This window comes from Lactuca saligna, chromosome 4, assembly GCF_052625555.1.
Source record: "Lactuca saligna cultivar CGN05327 chromosome 4, ASM5262555v1, whole genome shotgun sequence".
Taxonomy (NCBI): domain Eukaryota; kingdom Viridiplantae; phylum Streptophyta; class Magnoliopsida; order Asterales; family Asteraceae; genus Lactuca; species Lactuca saligna.
In genome coordinates this window covers 294,902,367-294,927,395 of record NC_136420.1, presented here as the reverse complement: position 1 = coordinate 294,927,395, position 25,029 = coordinate 294,902,367, and the positions used below count along the sequence as shown (strand labels likewise).

Below are 25,029 nucleotides of genomic sequence, written 5' to 3'. Positions count from 1 at the left end.
AGAGAGTTATATATAGAATAAGTTCGTATGGACTTAAAGTGGCGTATTTGAATAGTAAAGGGGGTCCATTGCAAATTTTGGATCACTTTCTGTACAGCTAATAGTAAGCCGTCTCTTGGACCCCGCCGCTCTCTTACCAAACATCGTCTTTTGGATTTTTGATTGACTAGACAATAATTTTGACTTTGTTCCTTAAAAGTTAGTTTTGAGACAAAAATATGATTGAAAATAAAATATTTTAAATATACATTTTCAAGGAAAAAGTTTATGAAACTAGATTTAAATTACCTGATTTACTTAACATGTCAAAAAAAAAATTAATAGATATATAAAAGTAGAAAAGTGAAGAAAAATTATGGCAATAAGTTTTATAAAGTTTGGTATTAATATATTTACAAAGACATCAACAAAACTAGGAACAAAGCTAATATAAGTAACTAAATTAAACCGGAGACCATCAACACAACAAGTTTGTCAAATATTTTGCCCACGTCGTATTGTCGGTTAGCAGTTTTAATTATATTTTTGTTTCTTAGTTACAAAATAATGGAAATTGAATTATTTAATAATCATTAAGATATAGGTTTTGTTTAGATATAATAAGGTTAACTAATTTTTATTGTCATATGCGAAGAAGAGAGCTGATTTGTACTTTTTAGATATGATTAGGTTAACTTATTTATACATACAGCGTTCTATCATACATAATAATGATAAATATTTTTTTATATGTATTATACAACTTTTATAAAACATAACATGATAAAAATAAATAATTATACACAAATCAGCTACTATATGAAAATCACAAATACAGTAGAATTTTATTAAAATGATAATGATCATCTCAATTATTATTAAAGATTTATGTTATAACTGGTTAACAATAATTGGATAAAGATAAAATTTATACAATTATAAGCATGGATTACATTAAAGATTGGTGTATTGTGACTGGCCAAAGACTGGACCCCAAATCCTTCAATATATAGATTGGGACCGACTGTAACAGTGGAACTAATACTCTGAGAAACGTTTGGTGAAAGTTGAATTAAACAATGACCAATTCGATTTTCTAATAGCTTAGCATTTATTTGTGTAAACATTTTGGCAAAAGTAATTGTAACAAAAAGACAAAACTGCATAAATGTTCGGTTAGTCGATTTCTTTGGTAAGGTTCGCAAAATAGTTTTGTAGCAAAAAATGTCCCTAGTTGATGTTTGAGTTGTAGATTTGGTCCATAATCTTACCATTGTTCAAGTTTTGCAAATGACCAATATATATAATTTTGTAATATTTTCTTTATTTATTTTTGCAATAAATCTATTCAAAAATTAAAAAATTCCACATCCACCATCCCCTACCCCTCTCTCTCTCATGCCCCCCCCCCCCCTCCCCCCTCCCCTCCCCTCTCTCATCTCCCATGGCTTACACCAAGAACAAAATTCGTCTTCATCAAATTAGCTTATCTCTTAACAATCCACTATCTTCTAAAAACAAAATCATTGAACACCTATGAACCCAGAAAAGGAATCGATGAACACGTATGAACCCTAAAACGGAATTGATGGTCACCCATAAACCTAGAGACGAAATCGATGAACAATGCTGAAACCATAAACAAAACCAATGAACCAGCGTCGACATTAGGCACTCCATGTGTTCGTAGATACCGATTCGTCCATATTAGTATATCTAAATTTGGGTTTGGTTTTATGTGTTTGTGTTTTGATAAGAATAGAAATCGAAGTTGCCTCCTTATTTAAATTTGAATTGTAGGTGACTAGGGGATTCCTAGGAATCGATGCACATATTTTCTCTTTTGTAAGTGATGTGCAATTTATATACTGCTTAGTTTTATATTTATAATCCTAAACTACTTAACTAACTAATTGCATTAGGCAATGTACCTAGTCAAATTTATAGAATAGTTTAGATAAGTTGGGTATCGAATATAGGGAACAGATTTAACTCATAATATAATTACTAAAAATTAATGTAAAAACTATTATTGAATAAGGAATTTTTATTTGATTTTGCAAGTTCCGATTAACTTAAAACTAAGCACTCAACTAAAAACGACTGTAAACAAGACTTAGAAGTCACTTCCGTTTAGTTTCGAATCTCCTCTTTTTCTATGTTGTAACATACATGTTTTGAAATCGTGTTTTGTAAATTTTAAAAAGTGAATAATATTATGAAATATTATATAATTATGAGTATTGAGTTATAATGGATAGTTTTTACTAGAAATGAAGTAAAATTATGTTTAGAATCACTCGGAAAATATTGGAAGTCTTATGAGATTCCAATCAAAAGTCGAATATTGAAATTTAACGAAAATATAAAATTTGAAATAAGTAAAAATTTTATTATTGAAAATTATAAGAATCTCGTTAGAAACATTTAGGCAAAAACCTCATCGAAATTCGAGTTATAACAAAGAAGTTATGACGAAGAAGTTTCACGATAGAACCAGCACGACACCGAATGACGTAAAAAATGAGTTTTTGATAAACTACTTTTTAGCCTTGGTGATCAAAATAAAAGTCGTAGTATTTGTTAAACTGGGAGTTTTCATAAAATGAACATCCAAATCTGACTTCGTATGAGGAAATTATGATTTTTCTAAGTTTCGGAATAGCAATAGACAACTAAAAACTCGAAATAAAGATCGACTGATATTTAGCCGACACAACCTAAACGAGAATCGAAGGTCTCGTCAATAGTAGTATAACGGTAAAAAGACTGACGAAAACGGACATCAGATGAAGAAGTTATGAATTTTTAACGGATTTTTCTGTCCCGCTCTGTTAAAAATAATAATATTTAAAATAAAGTCAAACTTAGCCAACGAAATCTAAACGAAAGTTGTAGAGCATAATTTTACTTACGTGTGCATATAAAGAACGTCAAAAACGGAGCTCGTATGCGAAAGTTATGGATTTTAGAAGTTCGGCGCACAAAAACCGAGAAAAATGTGAAATCCATGAAAATTCGCATGAACAGTAATCGGACATGTCACCCGGATTCTCGCATGTATGCCGTGTGTCCGACGTGTGTCGCGTTTTTCTCGAGTCCGAGGTTCGGTCCAATCAGTTGATGACGCGTGTGGCCTCGGTGGCGAGCCCTTGTATTCGACACATGTCCTCACCTCGCACCACCACCTGGCCTTCGCTTCTGTTGTCGTGTTCCTTCTCCTCCAGATTTAAGCCTCGCATATGTTGCCACGTGGAGCCTTCTCAGCCGCTGATCTTCGGTTTCGCACCCTATAAAAGGGGAGGTGTGAGACCTCCCGACTAATTTTTAGAAATGGCACTTTTCACCCCTAAAGTTATCTTTTTACTATTTCAACTTCCCCCGAAGCCCCGGGATCATCTCCATCACCCGAAATACGTTCCAAAGTGCCCGAAGACCCTGAGATATTTATCTTTTCGGTTTGAAGCTCAACCCTAGCAAGGCCCATTTTTCAATAAAGCTCCCATTTTTCAACGAAGAAACATTATTATTATAACGAAGTAAATATATAGGAACAATTGTATGTTATGTGTTATATGTGCTATGTGCTTTTCCGTTGTTATTATTTCTGCTATTTATGATAGCAAAGTTATACATTTGACCATGTGATCAGTGAAAGGACTTAGATTCACATTGGTACTGGTACGTAGCCTCTAGCCATGTAGAGCATGTTTCCGTAAGAGAATGACTTCTATTCTATGGCATTGGTAGATGGTTAGACAGGGTTATAAGCCTGAAATCTGCCAAAATTTCTAATCAGAAAGTGTACGTTTCTGTGCCATTTTGGTTGAAGCTCTATTAATATTTATCAAGTATTGAAATTGTTATATCTTATTGATTGTATAACTTTGAATTAAATTATTGATTGATATGGGAAGCTTGTCACATGATTCACATATGCCTTTGTTGCTCCCCGTTCCTCTTTACTTCTGCCATATTGAGGTATATATGTGACATAACGTTATATTGTATCTATTATTGAATTCACTAAGCGTCACCGTTTACCCCTCTCAATGTTTAACAATTGTAGGCAATAAGCAACCAGTATAGTTATATACTGATAGAAGATTTTGAATAGCTTGAAACCATTGTATTTAGTAATTATGTATGTATAAAAGTATAATATCCTGCGTAGTTGTGTAATATATAACACTTTGTAATAATTGGTTTGTATCTAGTCTTTTGTAATCACTTTATTAATGTAAAATATTGTTTTTATAAATATGCATGTAGCATGTTTTGGAGTAACAATTATCAACTATGAAAGTGTGGGTCTTTCATATGTGTAGTTTCTAAGTATGGTTTTATTTAATTCGTTACCAATTTAGATGTAATTAGTAGTCTTGATCTGATCTCCTAATATTTTCATCAATTCTTGAAATACTATGTAATAATCATACACAAGCAAACACAGAATTGACTATTACTAATAATTAGGCTATGTAAGATATATCTAGATAATCTTCTATGATTAAGACAAATTACCAAATATAATTATGATCAAATTAATATTATCCAACACAGTTAAATTTTTTACCTTTATTACTTAATGTAAGATATGATTAATCCTAGCTCTAGCAATTTAATGATCATAAACTTCAAGGTAAACAAGTTCATGCAATTGAAATGGTCATTAAACTACACATAGCTTAAATCTAAGCAACAAAGATGCAAACTTTAACATGCTAGATAATGATAATCAAACACATGCGTTAACCAACTTCATGAAATCCAAATATAAGCTTGAAACTAACACATAGTATTAGGGTTCATCTACACTAAACGAAAGTCTAATGATGTAACGCCCTGATTCTCAGGTATGAGTTTAAATGAAAGATATTTGGTTTTGAGACCTACTCGACGAGTTTGTTGCCCTACTCGTCGAGTAACAGTGAGGTGGGATCGCGTATTTAGTGGCCTACTCACCGTGTCCATAAAAGGACTCGACGAGTAGGAGCTGGCAGATGAAACCCTAAATCTCGGGGTTTTGCACCCTATTTAAGGAAGCATAAGCCTCCTTTGGCTTCTTTACAGTCCATTAAGAGCTCAGAGAACCATAACTCATTGGTGCTTCAGCCTTGTGTGTCTAAAGCTTTGGGGAGGAGATCTTTTGAGAAGAAGAGCTTGGAGGACAAAAGGCTAAGGGCAAAAAAGTGTGGGAAATCTAGAATCTACCTCAGATAGCATCATTTGGAGGTATCAAGTCGTCACCTTTACTTCATTCTTCTTCTAGACCACTTTTTGTTGAGATCTAGGGTTTTTATGGTTTGGTTGAGATGATAATGCGGGATATGAGCTAGATCTAAAGTTCTAACTTTAGATCTGGACCCTTCTTGGGTTCTAGAGTCATAAAGCCCCAAATGTGGTCATGTATGAAGCCTCTTTGAAGTATGAAACCCCATTGTGAGCTTGGAATTGACATTTGGAGCCCTTATAGCCATGCATGCACGTAAAGTTTGCAACCTTACGTGAAAAGCATGCCTTAGAAGCTTGGATCTGTAATTTGGAGCCAATGTGTGGCTTAAAAGAGTCTGTATGGCTTAAGGACTGAAGGAACTCGGCACGTCGCAAGGTTGACTCGACGAGTCTCATGAAGATGAGCCTGGACCCGACGAGTTGGATGAACAAATCGGCAAGTCCGATGAAGATTGATGTAGACTCGACGAGTTGGATGAGCAAGTCGACGAGTCAGATGAGTTTCCCTAATTTATGTATGTGTGTGTAACTGTCGAGTTAGAAGAAGAAAAACTCGACAAGTGGCCTTAGGGTTCGATCGTAAACCAAAGGAACTCAACGAGTCACTCCGTGACTCGGCGAGCAGTCGAGGGTACTCGACGAGTTAAGGTCAACATGGACTGTTAACCTTTATTGATGACTTGAGTTTGACCAGGGTTTGATTAGTTGACTGTCGGGTGCCTTGAAAGGTTGGGTGTAACAACCCGAAGTTTTCCGTCGTCGAAAACTTGTTCTACCCGTGAGATTTCGCCGTTAGTCGATTCGTTTCGTTCTCGCTTTGGGTTAATTAATTAAATTTATACGTTTATTATAATTTAATGAGTGTTCAAATCCCTTAGGAACTCATGAAATTAACCCAAAAGTGTTTACTTCAAAAAGTTAGAAACATTCTCGCCGGGTGACGGTAACTTAATCGGGTGCGACCAAAAGCCCCATTTAATGCCGGTATCGGGTAAAATTCCACCGTGTCCAAGTTTTGGGAACTATATAAACGTGTTAAACCTCTTATTTGAAGCTTTTTCCTTCTCTCTCTACTCTCTCTCTAACCTCTCTCCTAAAATCCAAGATTTAGGGTCCAAAACTCAATTTTAAGGTCTCAAATCCTTAAGGTAACTTCCTAACCTCATTGTATAGCTTATTTGACTTCCAAATTCGAGATTTAATCATGGAATTGGACTTGACATATGAGTTTATGGCCCAGGAAGGTGCCTTGGCCGTAAACACCAATATTGAAGGGTTTTGAGCCCTTAAACCCCTCCTACAGAATTTTGGGACCTAGATATGGCTAAATGACTTCAAGATATGGACTCTAAACATTTAAAACATGGATTTTGTGAGGTTTGAAGGAGTTTACAGCCAAGGCATGTGCTTGGGCCGTAAACTCATATAAATAGGGTTTTCTTGACCTTAAACCCTTCCAAACCACAAACAAGGCTTAGATATGAATTATAGAATATTGGTATTAGCATTTGGACACTTGAAACATAATTTTTGAGGGGTTTGTGTGAGTTTACGGCCAAGGCATGTGCTTGGGCCGTAAACTCCTTAGACTTGGGTGTAAACTCACTTCTAAGGTGTTAGAAAGCCATCCAACACCACCAAAAGCCTTGGAATAAATCAAAGGAACAACCAAAAATAGTTTTAGGGCTTTAAACATATCAAAACCCCACAAATGAGAGTTTACGGCCATAGAACATGCTCCATGGCCGTAAACTCCCAAAAACATGCCAAATGGTGCCCAAAATTCATTTCTAGGCTTGTGGGAATTTTTAGCAATCACATGTGATTTGTTTGGAAACCAAAAACACAATCTTTCATGAGTAATTAGGAGTTTACGGCTAGGAGCCTATGCTAGGCCATAAACTCCCTTAAATGGGTCATTTTAATGTCTAAAATCCATTCCAAGACTTTAATCCAAACCTAGAAAAATTCCCTTAAGTGATTCAAGCCATTTTTGCCCTTAACTCACCCCACCATGAGTTTACGGCCGTAAACTCATGGGTAGAGGGTCTTGTGGCTGTAAACTCCTTAGGGAGTGTTTCTTTGATGTCCCAACTCATTATCCTAACTATATGTGTCCCTAAACGCCACCCGGGTCCCTCCAAACACTTGTATCGGGGTGTTTTCGCGACTAGAAACAATTGTCCTTATCAAATAACCAATCTAAGTCCTAATTAGATATAAATGTGTATCTTTACCTTATACTTAGGAACCTCGTGTGTTTGCAAGCCCCGGACCAACACTTAGCATCCGAATTCGCCACATTTCTCGTCCGGTGAGTTCATACCCCTACCTTTTTCAACTGTTTTCACTGTTTTCAGGGGGGAATACAAGCAAAAGTACAAGGAAATCTTGTACTCACACTTATTGTTTTCAGTTTAATCGTTTTCATTTTGTATGTTCTAATATCAATAACTGTGTTTATCAAATAGTTCGAATTACGAATTTAGCTTTCAAACTAATCATAGATTTCTCGATAAAATGTTCTAATCTAAACTATGTTTCATAATCTACGAATAACTTCTGCTAATTTCCAATTATAACTAATTACGAATACGAAAATGAATACGAAGCTATAATTAGGAATAGAACGAATACGAAACTATAATTAGGAACAGAACGAATAACGAAACTACAACTAGAAACAGAACGAATAACACATCTATAACTAGGAACAGAATGGATAGTGAAACTAAAATTAGGAACATAATGAATACGAATACGACTACGAATACGAATACGACTGCGAATACGAATACGAATGCGAATAGTAATAGGAGTAGGAATAGGGAAACGAATACGACTGCGCATACGAATACGACTGCGAATACGAATACGACTGCGAATAGTAATAGGAGTAGGAATAGGGAAACGAATACGACTACAAATACGAATACGACTGCGAATACGAATACGAATACGAATAGTAATAGGAGTAGGAATAGGGAAACTAATACAGTAACGAATACGAATACGAACACGAATAAGTACGAGAATATGTTTAAGAATAAGAACACGAATATGAAGATATGTATCTAAGTATATTCCGAGATAACACCATTAGATTATCAGAATACCTAGTTAATACAATAGGTACGAAAGGAAATAAATCAGTATATCGAAGTTCAATAACTAACATTTACTTTTAGGAAAGTACGGGACTTTCCTGGGGAAAACCAAACATTACCTAATCACGTTTACATCTTTTACATCTTTAACATCGTTCACATTAGAAACCAACATACAGGAAAGCATGGGGATTTCCTGGGTAACACTTATATAACTAGAAAGAGTAACAAACTGAATAACATTACATCTTTCACAATTAGTAATATACAATTAGGAAAGTATGGGACTTTCCTGGGATCATAGTTAAACAATCAGAACCGTATAACCTAACAATCCATCAATCTTCTCTCTTAAGAAAATATGGGATTTTCTTGGATAACAACTTTTCGGTAAACTAAAGGAAACTCGTACATTTTCACAAAACAAACATCTTATGAACTCACCAGCTTTATGCTGATTTTCAAACTGCTTGTATTCTCAGGTCAACATTAGACAGGTACCTAGCGAATCTTTTGGAGAAGACGGAGCGTACAGAAGACTCGTCTCTACTTTTGTTCATATATACTATGTATTACGAATGTACAACTTTACTTTTGAACAAATGTAAACTTTGATATGTAATGTAATGGTTGTTTACTTTGCTTACTATGTACATTGGATTTGATACTCAACTTGGAGTCAACCTCGGAGATGTTTCCGCCTTCGGTTTTCGGGGTGTGACATTGGGAACTTATGAGTATGATTATGCTATTGTATCAGGTGGTGGAGCTTTTGACAGTAATCCGAGAGTTGGAATTCATCTACCGAGTCGACATCTACAAGGTGAGTTATCCTCAATATATCAATAGGATCTACGACACTAAGGTCGACCCTTAAGTTGTTATTGTTATGATGTGCTACATGTGGTTATCATCTGTTAGATCGAAATCAAGATACACAGTATATTATGCTATTATGATCTGTAGGGATTGGTATGTTAGTGACCTGATAGGTCGGTACTCTAGTTACGAGGGACTCTATGATCGATGATCAGTGAGATAGATATGTTTGATGTTTGTATATGCCAGTATATGTTAGTTATGCTCACTTGGATATTTGCTTGTTGGTTGGGTTGAGGCGGTCTTGCTTTATGCTGAAGGCCAACATACCCTATGAGTGGTCTGGGGAGACTGTAGGCCCACGTGGCGGTCCAGTTATGTTGAAGGCTCGGGACAGATTCAGATAGACTGTAGGCCCTGCAGGGCGGTCCAGTGAGGCCGATGGAAAAGTATGCATGTTGTTGAGTGTCTGTTATTGATATGGTATATCGGTGTGGCATTGGTATTTTGTGGGTAGCTCACTAAGCCCTTGGGCTTACAGTTTCAGTTTAATGTTTCAGGTACTTCTGGAGATCATGGCAAGGCGAAGGTGTGACCGTACCGCTCCTCATCCTTTTGATCTAGTTATTGGGACACTCTGATGAATAATGATATGAAAACATTTTGTAAACAATTACTATTTGGTTTTATCTATGATTGAAAAAGAAGTTTAAATTTGGCGTAAATTTTTGGATGTTACAAGTTGGTATCAGAGCCTTGGTTTGAGTGAATTAGAGGAACACTCGTGTGAATGTAGTCTCAAATCAAGGAAATTTTTGGAATAAATACTAAAATGGTTTTCAAAATAAGGATGGAGGATGTAGAGGGTACGATCAGCCGGAGCCTGTAAGTAAGCCCCAAAATACCATATAGTTATTTGATATTACGATTTGATAGAACAACATGCTAGTGCTAGGCTAGGAGTCTTCAGGAATCGCGTGATAAGATTTGCCTGACTATATGATGCCTACTAGCCTAGGGTTTCTTGTATATGGAATTGACATCATAATTATAAATGTTTAGTGTATGCATCACGGTTGTGTATAATCAAGATCTTATAGCTTGAGAATGTCTGATTCGACCATAGTGTAGGGTTGGATATTCGAATGTCTATCGGGTCCAGCGTTATGCGTGGCTAGCATACACTAGTGTTATAGGGTTGGTGAAAGTTCCATGGATATGTGAGTTGTGAGAAGCTGTGAGATCAGTTGCGAGATAGTCGATATTCCCTTAGAAGTGAGGGTTGAGCACATATTATGTTGATGATAATGTTAGGGCATTATGATGATACTTGAGACAAATATGGGTAAGTGTGGAAGGTAGTACGGGCCCATAGTACTGAAAGCACAGGACCCATATGCGTAGCAAGGAAGTCACAACCCATAAGGTTGTGGGAATTGGTCTTCCGATATCATGTCGTTTATCTGACGTGTGGGTTATATTTTTTAATATGGTGGTGAAGAGACATTTTGCTACTGGATCCGATTCAGGATCAGTATCGGGAGACAGAGGGTCGGAGGTGCTGGTAGAACCTAAGCCCATGGTGCAGATAAGGACAGAGGAGTTGGATGCCAGGATCCAGAAGATTCTGCATGATAAGATTGTTGCGGCGTTCCGAGCGCAGATTCCAGAGATGTTTGGGTCGATTAAAACTGAGATGGTTGAGTACTTTTATGAGCGGTATGTAGCTCTAGCAGAGACAGTCGCCGCAGCCACCGCATCGGCTGTAACTGCGACATGGGTTGGAGAAGGAGCCGTTAGGGCTTTCCAGTATCGGGACTTCGATAACATGAAGCCCCCGATGTTTGATGGTACACATGATGCGATCAAGGCTATGAGGTGGTTATCTGACGTGGAGGGTTGTTTCTTCACGTGTTCATGTCCTACTAACCAGAAGGTCAGGTGTGCCCTGAACCTTCTGAGGCTTAGGGCAAAAGATTGGTGGAGATTGACGACAGGGTCGTACACTAATGATCAGCGAGCTGCTGTTACTTGGGAGCAGTTTCGGTATATATTCTACACCCGCTACTTTCCACGCGTTGAGCGGGAGAGGCTTGCTCAATATTTTTTGACATTGAGGCAGGATGGGGAGACAGTGATGGAGATCACTCGTATGTTCATGGAGAGGGCTATGTTTTTCCCGGAGTTAGAGATCACTCTTTTCAATCTTCACGAAGCCGTGAGGCGGCATGAGTTAGAGATAGAGCTGCAGTTGAGGGAGCAACGTCAGGTTCTGGTACAATTTCATCCGGTACCTAAGTGGTCCATGACTGCTGATACTCGAACCGGGGTCAACAGAGTAGCACTTGTAGAAAGTGTCGCAAGGGTCATTCTAGGGTTTGTCGAGCAGGAGGTGGTTGCCACAAATATGGCAAGGAGGCGCACTATAACAGGGACTGTCGCTAGTCCTCCCCTCCAGCAGATATGAGAATTTGTTACCATTTTCATCAGGTTGGTCACGTGAAGACCAACTATCCACAGCTCGTCGCCAAGTCGGCGCAGGGATCCGCATCGGCTACTTTGAGGATTGGGGATGGGAGGCCAGTCAAGGTGGAGCCTCCGAAGGCTTAAGTGCACGCCTTCCAACTTACGGCCGAGGACACCAAGGCAGCACCCGATGTAGTTGCTGGTATGTTTTTATTTTCTATTTCAATTATTATATCTATGGTATGCTTATCAGTTGCACATATGGTTAGGTACGTTTCTAGTAAACTCTTTGCCTGATTTGATTCTATTGGACTCGTGGGTGAGTCTATCGTTTGTATCTCAGGCTTTCAGTAGATAATTCAGGGTGTCGATAGCTGAGCTTGAGTATCCGTTGCGAGTTTCAATCGCCAATGAACACGGGGTTTTTGTTTCTTCAGTCTACTGGGGATACGCGTTGGAGATTTTCGGGGTATCCTTCCTGATAGATTTGGTTCCAATTCCCATGTGGGATGTATGTGTGATTGTAGGGATGGATTAGCTCAGTCGGTTTGGCGCTATGATCGACTATGAGGGACAGCAAGTGGTAGTTCGAACCCCAAGTGGGGGAGAACTGGCGGTGTATAGTGAGGGCACCAGAGTGGGAGCAGGGGGTAAGAAGTTCATTCGCCCGAGTAGTTCTCTTGGGGAGAACCAATCCTCTTCGTCGGGAAGAAGGACGGTTCGCACGGGATATGCATTGATTATAGGGAGTTGAACAAGTTAACGTTGAAGAACCGTTATCCACTTCCGAGGATAGATGATCTTTTTGATCAGCTGCAGGGTGCATCTTGGTTTTCCAAGATCGATTTGAGATCCGGATATCACCGGGTTAGGGTGACGGAAGAAGACGTGGAGAAACCGCATTTTGGATTCGTTATGGTCACTACGAGTTCGTGGCGATGCCGTTTGGGCTCACCAATGCATCGGCAGTGTTCATGGATTTGATGAACCGATTATGTAGACCGATGCTCGATGGCTCGGTTATTGTGTTCATAGATGATATCTTGGTATATTCCAAGACTTGAGAGTAGCACGAGGAGCACCTCAGGGAGCTGTTGGAGGTTCTGCGGCGAGAACAACTGTATGCCAAGTTCTCGAAGTGCGAGTTTTGGTTACGAGAGGTCCAGTTCCTCAGACATCTCGTTAACCAGGAGGGGATTTTGGTCGACCCAGCCAAAGTGGAGGCGGTTATGCAGTGGGAGATTCCGAAATCTCCCTCATACATCAGGAGTTTCTTGGGATTAGCAAGGTACTACCGGAGATTCATTCGAGATTTCTCCAAGATTGTCGTACCCCTCGCTCATGTAATGAGGAAGGGGTGGATTTTTGGTGGGGCCATGAGCAGCAGAAGGCGTTTGAGACCCTTTAGCAGAGTTTATGCGAGGCGCCAGTATTGACACTCCCCGAGGGAGTTGAGGATTTTGTAGTATTTTGTGATGCATCCATCACGGGTTTGGGGCAGTCCTCTTGCAGAGGGGACGAGTGATAGCCTATGCATCGTGGCAGCTGAAGCCGCATGAGACAAGATATCCTATGCATTATCTTGAGTTAGGAGCAGTGGTATTCACTCTCAAGATCTGGAGGCATTATCTATACGGGGTCTGTTGCACTATATACACGGATCACAAGAGTTTGAGACACATCATGGATCAGCCGAACCTAAATATGAGGCAACGCAGGTGGCTCGATGTTGTTAAGGACTATGATTGTGAAATCATTTACCATCCTGGTAAAGCGAATGTGGTTGCGGACGCTTTGAGACGCAAGTCAGTTGGGTCTTCTACCCCAGCGAGGTGTATGAGGATAGCAGTGGATTCCCCGTTTGTGAGCTTGATTAGGGATGCTCAGGTTGAGGTATGAGACTAGAGAGATGGAAATTGGAGAGGATTAAGGGCGAGAGCACCCGGTTTGTTCTGGATAGTTGCGGGTTATTAACCCGACATGGTCAGGTTTGGGTTCCGATGACCGGAGGGGTCCAACAGATAGTGATGGAGGCGGCCCATAAGTCTCACTTTTCTATACAATTGGGGGCCACCAAGATGTACCGCGATCTGATTTTGAGTTACTGGTGGCCCGATATGAAGCGGGAAATCGCTTGGTTTGTTGAGAGGTGCCTGACATGTAGGATGGTCAAGGCCGAGCATCAGAATCCACAGGGTAAGCTGTATCCTCTGGAGATTCCCATCTAGAAATAGGGGCATATCATGATGGACTTCATTACGAAGTTGCCGAGGACGAGGAAGGGGTTCGATGCCATATGGGTCATCATGGATCGGTTGCCAAGAGTTCCAATTTCTTGGCCATACGGGAGAGTTCGTCAGCTGAGAAATTGGCCGACATGTACGTCAGCGATATTGTCTCTCGCCATGGAGTTCCGGTCTCCATCATTTCCAATCGGGAAATCTGATTTACTTCCCTTTTTGGCAGAAGTTCCATGAGGAACTGGGTACGCGGTTGCACTTTAGTACAATGTTCCATCCGCAAACCGATGGAAAGAGTGAGTGAACCATTCAGACCCTCAAAGATATGTTGAGGGCGTGCGTCATTGATTTCGGAGGGAGCTGGGATTCCCACCTGCCGCTTGCAGAGTTTTCCTATAACAACAGCCATCACTCCAGTATGGGCGCCCCGCATTTTGAGTTATTGTATGGTAGAAGATGTAGAACCTCAGTTTGTTGGAGGTGAGATTGGACACAAAGTGATGGGTCGGATGGAGGTAGTCTTGCAAACTACCGAAAGGATCCAACAGATCAGACAGCGGCTATAGACCGCTCAGAGTCGGCAAAAGAGTTAGGCTGATAGACGCTGATCAGATTTGGAGTTTCAGGTTGGTGACATGGTACATCTGAAGGTTTCGCCCTGGAAGGTCGTGATCCGTTTCAGGTAGAGGGGAAAATTGGGTCCCCGTTATATTGGGTCATTCATGATCATTGCCAGGGTTGGCAAGGTGGCTTATAGGCTACAGCTACCGGAGGAGCTCAGCTGAATTCACAGCACGTTCCATGTTTCACAATTGCGAAAGTGCGTTATGGACCAAGAGGCGATAGTATCACTGGATGATTTTCAGGTCGATAAGCGCCTGAATCATGTGGAGGGGCCTGTGGCCATCTTGGAGAAGAAGAAGAAGATTTTGCAGAACAAAGAAATACCTTTGGAGAAGGTGTAGTGGGAACATCATAGGGGATCCGAGTGGACATGGGAGCCGGAGGCGGAGATGTGTGAGCATTACCCGACATTGTTTGGTCCAACAGACTTCGAGGCCGAACTCTAGTATAAGTGGGGAGAATCGTAACGCCCTGATTCTCAGGTATGGGTTTAAATGAAAGTTATTTGGTTTTGAGACCTACTCGACGAGTTTGTTGCCCTACTCGTCGAGTAGCAGCGAGGTGGGATCACGTATTTAGTGGCCTACTCGACGAGTCCGTAAAGGGACTCGACGAGTAGAAGTTGGCACATGAAACCATAAATCCCGTTGTTTTGCACCCTATTTAAGGAAGCATGAGCCTCCTTTGGCCTCTTTGAAATCCATTGAGAGCTCAGAAAACCCTAACTCGTTGGTGCTTCATCCTTGTTTGTCTAAAGCTTTGGAGATGAGATCTTTTGAGAAGAAGAGCTTGGAGGACAAAAGGCTAGGGCAAAGAGGTGTGGGAAATTTGGAATCTACCTCAGATAGCATCATTTGGAGGTATCAAGTTGTCACCTTAACTTCATTCTTCTTCTAGACCTTTTTTGGTTGATATCTAGGGTTTTAATGGTTTGGTTGAGATGATAATGTGGGATATGAGCTAGATCTAAAGTTGTAACTTCATATCTGGACCCTTCTTGGGTTCTACAGTCATAAAGCCCCGAATGTGGTCATGTATGAAACCTCTTTGAAGTATGAAACCCCATTGCGAGCTTGGAATTGACATTTGGAGCCTTTGTAGCCATGCATACACGTAAAGTTTGCAACATTATGTGAAAAGAAAGCCTTAGAAGCTTAGATCTGTAATTTAGAGCCATTGCATGGCTTAAAAGATTCTGTATGGCTTAAGGGCTGAAGGAACTCGGCGAGTCACAAGGATGACTCGGCGAGTCTCATGAAGATGAGCCTGGACCCGACGAGTTGGATGAACAAATCGGCGAGTCCGATGAAGATTGATGTAGACTCGACAAGTTGGATGAGCAAATCGACGAGTCAGATGAGTTTCCCCAATTTATGTATGCGTGTGTAACCGTCGAGTTGCATGAAGGAAAACTCGACGAGTGGCCTTAGGGTTCGGTTGTAAACCAAAGGAATTCGACGAGTCACTCCGTGACTCGGCAAGTGGACAAGTATTTCAAGGAACTCGGTGAGTAGTCGAGGGTACTCGGCGAGTTAAGGTCAACATGGAGTGTTGACCTTTACTGATGACTTGATTTTGACCAGGGTTTGATTAGTTGATTGTTGGGGTGCCATGAAAGGTTGGGAACTTATGAGTATGATTATGCTATTGTATCAGGTGGTGTAGCTTTTGACAGTAATCTGAGAGTTGGAGTTCATCTACCGAGTCGACATCTGCAAGGTGAGTTATCCTCACTATATCAATAGGATCTACGACCGCAAGGCCGACCCTTAATTTATTATTGTTATGATGTGCTACATGTGTTTATGATCTGTTAGATGGAAATCAGGATAGATAGTATATTATGCTCTTATGATCTATATGGATTGGTATGTTAGTGACCTGATAGGTCGGTACTCTAGTTACGAGGGACTCTATGATCGATGATCAGTGAGATAGATATGTTTGATGTTTGTATATGTCAGTATATGTTAGTTATGTGCACTTGGATATTTGCTTGTTGGTTGGGTTTAGACGGTACTGCTTTGTGATGAAGGCACATATACCCTATGAGCGGTCCAGTTATGATGAAGGCTCAGGAAAGATTCAGATAGACTGTAGGACCTATAGGGCGGTTCAGCCAGACTGATGGCCCGGTATGCATGTTGTTGATTGTATGTTATTGATATGGTATTATCGGTGTGGTTTTGGTATTTTGGGGGTAGCTCACTGATATGTGCATAATTAGTTAATTATGTAGCATACATTTTTATTCATTTTTAACTAATTATGTGTATAATGTGGACAAAAGGTACTTAATAATGTTTAAATTTTGTTTTCAGTCCAAAAGACATGCTTGGGAGTGAAAGGGAACAAGGGGAAGCAATTAGAGACCAAATAATGAAGAATGAGGGACAAAAGCCTTCCTACTCGGCGAGTCCATTAGAATTTTCCAGAAGATAAGTCAAGACTCCTGGTATGAGACGGATAACTAGCATCTACTCGGCGAGTTGGGTCTGCTACTCGCCGAGTACACCCTGTTTTGTGATAATTATAAATACCAAACTATTATCCGATTGGAAAAGACTTTTGACGATTTTGAGAGCTGAACCTGCGAAAAAGAACCCTTGGAGGAGCTAAGGAACCCTAATCTTCAATCCTTGGAAGAATCAAGACAATTAGGTTACTATTCCACTTAGCTTTAGGAATTAAGTATGTTTAGCTTAGTTAAATCTGCTTATGAGTTTGTTTTTATCATGACTATGAACTAAATCCGTTTTGTTCTTGTTGGGGAAGATTAATTTACTCCTATGGTTTATAATATACTTTTTGATTGATTATTATTTGGTGATTTTATTAAATTAAGTTTGTTAAAGAACCTTATGCATTAATGACAACTATTTTCTGTTAATTGGAAGGTAATTAAGCTGCATGAACATCTCTTAATTATTAACCTCATATGTTATGTGAACACTTGATCATATGCTTAAGAGTAATGAATATGAAATTAAGATTAATTAGAGAATGGGTAAATTAATGTGTGAGCTTGTTTGAGAAACCAACAAACAAGAGGTTAATTGAAACAACAACTTGATTAACCAATTACAAATCTTATTTAATCCAAATAATTGAACTAGGGAATTAATTAGTTTAAACAATTGGTCACTGCTTGAATTGATTAATTGTCTAAGGGTTAGGAGTAATGAACATGAACCTAACCACTATAGTTAGTAACCAATAGTAATTAATTTTTATCATTTAAATAACCATAGTAGTGAATTAGTTAAACCTAAACAGAAACACTTTAATAAATTTGGTAAATTATTCATTTGCTTTAATTGCTTAGTTAGTTAAGTGTTTAAGTTCTAAGTTTAAGTTTCTAGTCTTGTAAAACTAGAGAAAAAACCCTTTTACTTTTATTACTTGTTTAGTTAAAATTAGCTATTAGATTAATTTCCATTCCCTGAGTTCGACACCCTACTTATCCAACTATACCACTAAAAGACAGGTTCACTGCCTTTGTGTGCTTAATTTATTAACTAAAAGTAGGATTAAAACTAGTTCGTTTTACACACATCAAGTTTTTTGGCGCCGTTACCGGGGACTTGTGCAACCCGCAATTCTCGCTACTGCTACTTTCGAGCTAAAGGGCCACATACTTGCTCAGCTCAAGGAAATTCCTTTCGATGGAAAAGACCACGAGGATGCCTACAAGCATTTGGATGAAGTCAATGATGTAGCTGATTACTTCAATGTTCCAAATGTGCCTCGCGAGAGTCAGCTACTTCGCATGCTTCCAGTAACATTCAAAGGTGCTGCAAAAGACTGACTCAAATCACTTCCCCCCGGATCAGTCACCACATAGGCCAAGATGAAAGAAGAATTCATTGATCACTTTTGCCCACCTTCCAAGATAGCCAAACTGAAGAAAGAAATAACTAACTTTGAACAACAAGCTGGAGAGTCACTATATGAAGCTTAGGAGAGGTACAAGAGCTTACTAAGAAACTGCCCACACCATGACCTAAATAGCCAGCAAGAAGTCTCCATTTTCTATGATGGAGTCAATGTCACAACTAAACAGGTTTCTGTCCCGCAGTTCATTCTACTCGCCGAGTAGATGCTATGGACTCGGCAAGTAGGAGTCTATTCAACCTTGTTTATTTGATTTTAATTGCGGGGTTTTGTTTGTTTGTGTTTTCTTTATGTTGTTATGTAGATACCATGTTCAGAAGAGGGCAATCTTCAAGAGGGGGAAGCCAAGGTGATATCCCGTGGCTCTCATGTCGACAAATCACGTCCAAATCATACCAAGCTCGAGCCAAAAACAAATTAGAGGTGCTGAAACAGAAGGAAATTCATTTGCCCAACGCTGTTGACTGGGATTGGTTGGGAAAAGTGGGTTTGGAAGAGGAGCTCACTCCATATTTGGTGAAGGAGTGCAACTTGGGGGATACCACCATCATATGTGATGGTTGGTTATAATTGTTCAAGATACAAGAACCTGTTTATGCTGAACTGTGTTGGGAATTTTTTGCTACCATCTCATTCCAAGGTGGTAGTGAGTACTACAACCCCAACATAATTTCTTTTTCTCTTGGTGGGGAGCTACGACAATGCAACATGGCTGAATTTTCCTGGAGGCTCGGGATTTATGATCAAAGCACTATGCTGACTGAGGAATTTGAAGCCTTTATGTAGAAACTGCCATAAGGATCTTCCCGAGGCAGTGGTGGCCTCCACCTAGTGGAATACTATTGCCAACCGGGTGTATATTCCTTCTACCGCTCAGGAGGGTCATATTCTCTCACCGATCCATCGCCTTATTCACCGCTTTGTAGCTAGCACCATCAACATGCGGAAGGATTGGGACAAGGTCCCAACCGTTGATATCTTCTATCTTTGGAGTATTATTACTCCCGATGCTTTCTGCAATCTCCCCTATTGCATCGCCAAGTTTCTTGTTGAAGAGGCGGTTAAGGAAAAGGTTAACTCCAAGATTAATGGAGGCATGTTTGTTACAAGGCTTGCCAAGTCGTTTGGGGTTTTAGATTTACAAGAAGCAAGGGCACTCACGGTCATTTATCCTCCCCCGTTCAACACTGCATTATACAGGAGGGCACGGATCGTGGAGAAGTTTGGTGATTCCTTTTCCATTCCACATGCGGACGAGCCGGCAATCCCCGAGGATCCGGGAAGACGGGTAAGGCAACGTAGCGAGCGGGTACGAGAAGACCCATCGGTTATTCCGGTGGAGGAGGACAACGATGGGTGGAATCAAGTGGAGTACCAACGCTATTTGGATGATATTGGACGAGGGGTTAATTATAACAACCAATCATTTGAGTACCTCTTTGAGCAAATGAACATTGCGCCGAAACCCGGTCTAGGATACCCGTACATCATGATTTGGGAAGAAAGAATGATGTGGGGTAATGAAGGAGGAGGAAGCGGAGCTGGAGGAGCCGATACGGAAGAAGAAGATTGAGCACTTTATTTTTTTTTTTTTTTTATGTTTTTATGGTGTTTTGTTTTGAACAATTGTTAAACTTGGATATTTTTGTTTTTTTTTAGGATTTTTATTGCTTTCACTTTTAGTTGCTTATTTTTCAGGGATGGAAGGTTGGGAAGCATAATAAAGTGTTGAGGGTCAAGTAAGGAATGAGAGATGTTCAAGAAAAAATACGAAGTCTTGTCCTTAGGTTGATTCCGTTAGAGTCGAGAGTAATGGAGGGTGTTGCTGCTGAAGGATTTAGAGAAAGGGTCAGTGAAATTTCCAATTTCAAAACCTGAGTCCAAAGGAACATGAGCTGGATCAGTTTTGGCAATACAGTGCCTACTCGCCGAGTGCACAAATTCTACTCGGCGAGTACAAGGGGTATTACACGTTATAGTTCAAGGTTAAGAGCTACTCGTCGAGTACACGGCATTACTTGCCGAGTAGACTTGCAATTTTCGAGTTCCAGAGCTGTTTTGAGCACTTTCACTACAACATTTATCCACTTTTCGTGAAGAGTTGTTACTGGGGATTTTCTAAGAAGCTTGTTCCATGATATTTTCGACCTGTCAACCACACGAGACGCATAACACCCAATACATGGATGAGCTGTTCCCATGTCTAAAGTCAATTGAAGATGGAGCTGAAGAAAAGAGTATCAACCTATCGACTGCTACCCCAGGGGAGTTTGTTCCAATTCTCTCTATATTTTCATTTTTATTTGATATGCAATAAGGGCATTGCATAAAATAAGTGTGGGGTAGGGGGTTGGTCACATATTAGAAAATTTAGAATCTTAATTTACGCTAATTTTAAAAATTGTTGCATACCAAAAATATTACTTAGGAATTAATTTAGAAAATTTTGGTAAAAGCAATTAGGGTTCCATGTTAGAATTGTGTTGATAATTGCATGAAAACCCAAATGTTTAGTTGAGCCTATATACGTTCTAGTGCATTTGTGGCTTCCTTATTCCAGTGAAATCATGGAACAAAAACACGACCTCGCTCAGCCTGAGGAATGCAATATATTTAACATCATGTACCAGAAATGTATCCAGGAAAATTATTATCGCTAACCAATAAAGGTTGAAGTTGAGCGCCCCTGCTTAAGCATGTAGGGATTTGAGTGAAAAAAGTGAGGAACATGTAAAAAAACGAGAGAGAGTTACAAGAAAAGTTGAAGAATTTTTGGAGCATTAAAGTCAAAAATCAAATATGAAGATAAAAAATTCCATAGAAATTCAAAAAGTGAAGATACCAAAAACCAAACAACAAGGTGGTGAATTCAAAGAGATCAAAGATCAAATGTCAAAGAAATTCCAAAGAGCTCCATAGTGGTATCATAAATTGTAATTATCTAGATTATGTATGCTTGGGTTGATCAACCAAAAATACCTTGAGGTTAAGAGGTTTTCTGGGGATTGATTCGGTGGGATGCATAAAATGAGCATAGTTCGGGGTGAGTGGGCGAATGTTTATGAGGATTGTGAGTATTTGAAGTATGGGGGGTATTTAGGACAATTTTAGGCACAAATGCATGCGTTGCGGTCTTGGCATAATAGATGGGTTAGATTGGAGTTGTCATATGTGGTTCTAATATGTTAAAATTCAGTTTTGCTTGGGGGCAAGCAAAAGTCAAGTGTGGGGTATTTTGATATCTGCATAATTAGTTAATTATTTAGCATATATTTTTATTCATTTTTAACTAATTATGTGTATAATGTGGACAAAAGGTACTTAATAATTTTTAAATTTTGTTTTCAGTCCAAAAGACATGCTTGGGAGTGAAAGGGAACAAGGGGAAGCAATTAGGGACCAAAGAATGAAGAATGAGGGACAAAACTCGGCGAGTTCTCGAGCCTACTCGGCGATTCCATTAGAATATTCCAGAAGATAAGTCAAGACTCCTAGTATGAGACGGATAACTAGCATCTACTCGGCGAGTTGGGTCTGCTACTCGCCGAGTACACCCTGTTTTGTGATAATTATAAATACCAAACTATTATCCGATTGGAAAAGACTTTTGGTGATTTTGAGAGCTGAACCTGCGAAAAAAAAACCCTTGGAGGAGCTAAGGAACCCTAATCTTCAATCCTTGGAAGAATCAAGGCAATTAGGTTAATCATTCCACTTAGCTTTAGGAATTAAGTATGTTTAGCTTAGTTAAATCTTCTTGTGAGTTTGTTTTTATCATGACTATGAACTAAATTCGTTTTGTTTCTGTTGGGGAAGACTAATTTACTCCTATGGTTTATAATATACTTTTTGATTGATTATTATATGGTGATTTTATTAAATTAAGTTTGTTAAAGAACCTTATGCATTAATGACAACTATTTTCTGTTAATTGGAAGGTAATTAAGCTGCATGAACATCTCTTAATTATTAACCTCATATGTTACGTGAACACTTGATCATATGCTTAAGAGTAATGACTTATCTTAATGTGTGAGCTTGTTTGAGAATGGGTAAATTAATGTGTGAGCTTGTTTGAGAAACCAACAAACAAGAGGTTAATTGAAACAACAACTTGATTAACCAATTACAAATCTTATTTAATCCAAATAATTGAACTAGGGAATTAATTAGTTTAAACAATTGGTCACTGCTTGAATTGATTAATTGTCTAAGGGTTAGAAGTAATGAACATGAACCTAACCACTATAGTTGGTAACCGATAATAATTAATTTATCATTTAAATAACCATAGTAGTGAATTAGTTAAACCTAAACAGAAACCCTTTAATAAATTTGGTAAATTATTCATTTGCTTTAATTGCTTAGTTAGTTAAGTGTTTAAGTTCTAAGTTTAAGTTTCTAGTCTTGTAAAACTAGAGAAAAAACCCTTTTACTTTTATTACTTGTGTAGTTAAAATTAGCTATTAGATTAATTTCCGTTCCCTGAGTTCGACACCCTACTTATCCAACTATACCACTAAAAGACAGGTTCACTGCCTTTGTGGGCTTAATTTATTAACTAAAAGTAGGATTAAAACTAGTTCGTTTTACACACATCACTTACTAAGCCCTTGGGCTTACAGTTTCAGATTTATTGTTTCAGGTACTTCCGGAGATCATGGCAAGGCGAAGGCGTGACCATACCACTCCTCATCCGTTTGATCTAGTTATTTGGACACTCTGATGAATAATGATTTGAAAAACATTTTGTAAACAATTACTATTTTGTTTTATCTATGATTAAAAAAAGTTTGAATTTGGCGTAAATTTTTGGATGTTACAAATGATTAGTTACATAAGGGAGAAAATAAGTACACAAAACACAAGAATTTGACATTGTTAGTCTAATGCAAACCGAATGTATTGTGTAATCTTCAAATCTTCAATCTCCATGCGTTCTCTCTTCCAAAAGGTTGTTTTTCGTAGATCTCTAGCCCCTAAAATTGATTATCTCTGCAGAAAATCAGATCCAACCTTCTTAATGTTGATATGTAAAGGGATATTTATATTTTCCAGATATCGTGTCTCACTTCGTGAACATTTAGGCTCATGTCGTGAGCTTAGTACAGTTCGTGTTTGGCAACGAAACTGTATTTTGGATAGTTTTCTTCTGGAATCCCCATTTTCACGTCGTGAGTAGTAAAAGTTCATGTCATGAACTTCTATTTGACTCAATTTGCTTCTCTTTTAAGCTCCATGCTCAGCACCAGTCCTTCCATGTTCCAGTTTTTGTCGGTTTTATTCATTTTTCCTCAAGAATGTTATATTTTGCTGCAAAATGTAATTCAACTCAATAAATACCAAATATCTTTTCGATTAACCAAATTATAGCTTAAAATATATTAAAATCATGCCTAGAAATATGTATAAATATGACACTATCAAAATACATTTGATTGCCCTCAAGCAAAAGTGATTTTATTATTATCATATCAAACCCTAGCTACTAACATCACACAAGACAATCCATTTTAAGCCTCTCTATTACTTCAAGACCACAATGCATGTATTTGTATCTAAATTTTCCTAAGAACTTCCCTAATCGTAAATACTTACGATCCTCATAAATAGTTTCCTACATCTTTTGAACATCAATCATTTTTTGTATCCCTCTGAATCCATCCTCATAAAAACTTACAATCCTTATAAATGGTTTCCTACTTCTTTTGAACAACAATCATTTTTTGCATCCCTCTGAATCCATCCCCATAAACTTTCTTAACCTCAAAGTATTTTTGGTTAAGTTTCCAAGCATACAAATGAAAAAATAATCTAGAAAGAAAAATTACAATAAATAATATCTTCACAAATTACCTTATTCTTGATCTTGAGACTTCCAATTGTTGGATTTCTAACTTTTCTTCATGATATTTCTAATCTTTGTAGCTTTGTGGACTCTTACTTACTCAAACTTTTGTAACTTTTTTTATTTGTACTTTTTCAACTTTTTTTTCTCTTTTTTTCCGTCTTTTTTTCACATAAAACTAAAAATCCTAAAAAAAAACATATGCTTAAGCAAGAAAACTTAATTTCAACCCTTATTGGTTAGAGGTATTAGTCTACAGTGCAATGACTATATAAGATCTCCTCAATACATTTCTCATACATGATGAAAATTATATTATGTCCCTCAAATTAAGAAAGGTTGTGTTTTTGTTCTTGTTGGATTAGTGTCTAAGTCCATAACTATTTTGGTATGTACTTGACCCGATGGTGCATGGTCCTTTTGGGTTGCCTTCACCAAAGCAACTTGATAGGATGAATTATGGAGAGAAAGGATTAAATATGATTTATTAATATATTATGGGAATAATATATTAAAGGAGAAATCATATTGTTTAATTAATATTAGTCAATAATTAATTGGTAATTAGTTTTGTGACTAAAAGAGATTAATTAAACTTAAGGGACTGGAATTGTAATTATAAGATAATTGCAATTTGGGCCATGGATTGCCTTGTATTAAGGGATGGACGAATTCTAATGGGAAACCCATAAGGAAATCGTCCATGGGCTTGATAAAAGGAGTCTATGGGTTGCTTAGGGCTTAAGCATCCAAATTAAGGTTTCCTTGTTAGATAACCCTAATAGCCCAACTATATAAAGACCCCTTAAGGCTCAAA

The 25,029-nt window shown here is 38.5% G+C and overlaps 1 non-coding gene across 1 annotated transcript; it reads right to left on the bottom strand.

Moving 5' to 3' along the window:
- Positions 1 to 18,368: 18,368 nt before the first annotated feature.
- LOC145044473 (small nucleolar RNA R71) lies at positions 18,369 to 18,475 on the bottom strand. Its single transcript, XR_013681423.1, has one exon. It is a non-coding gene; the product is annotated as a small nucleolar RNA R71 (small nucleolar RNA).
- Between the last annotated feature and the right edge of the window lie 6,554 nt (positions 18,476 to 25,029).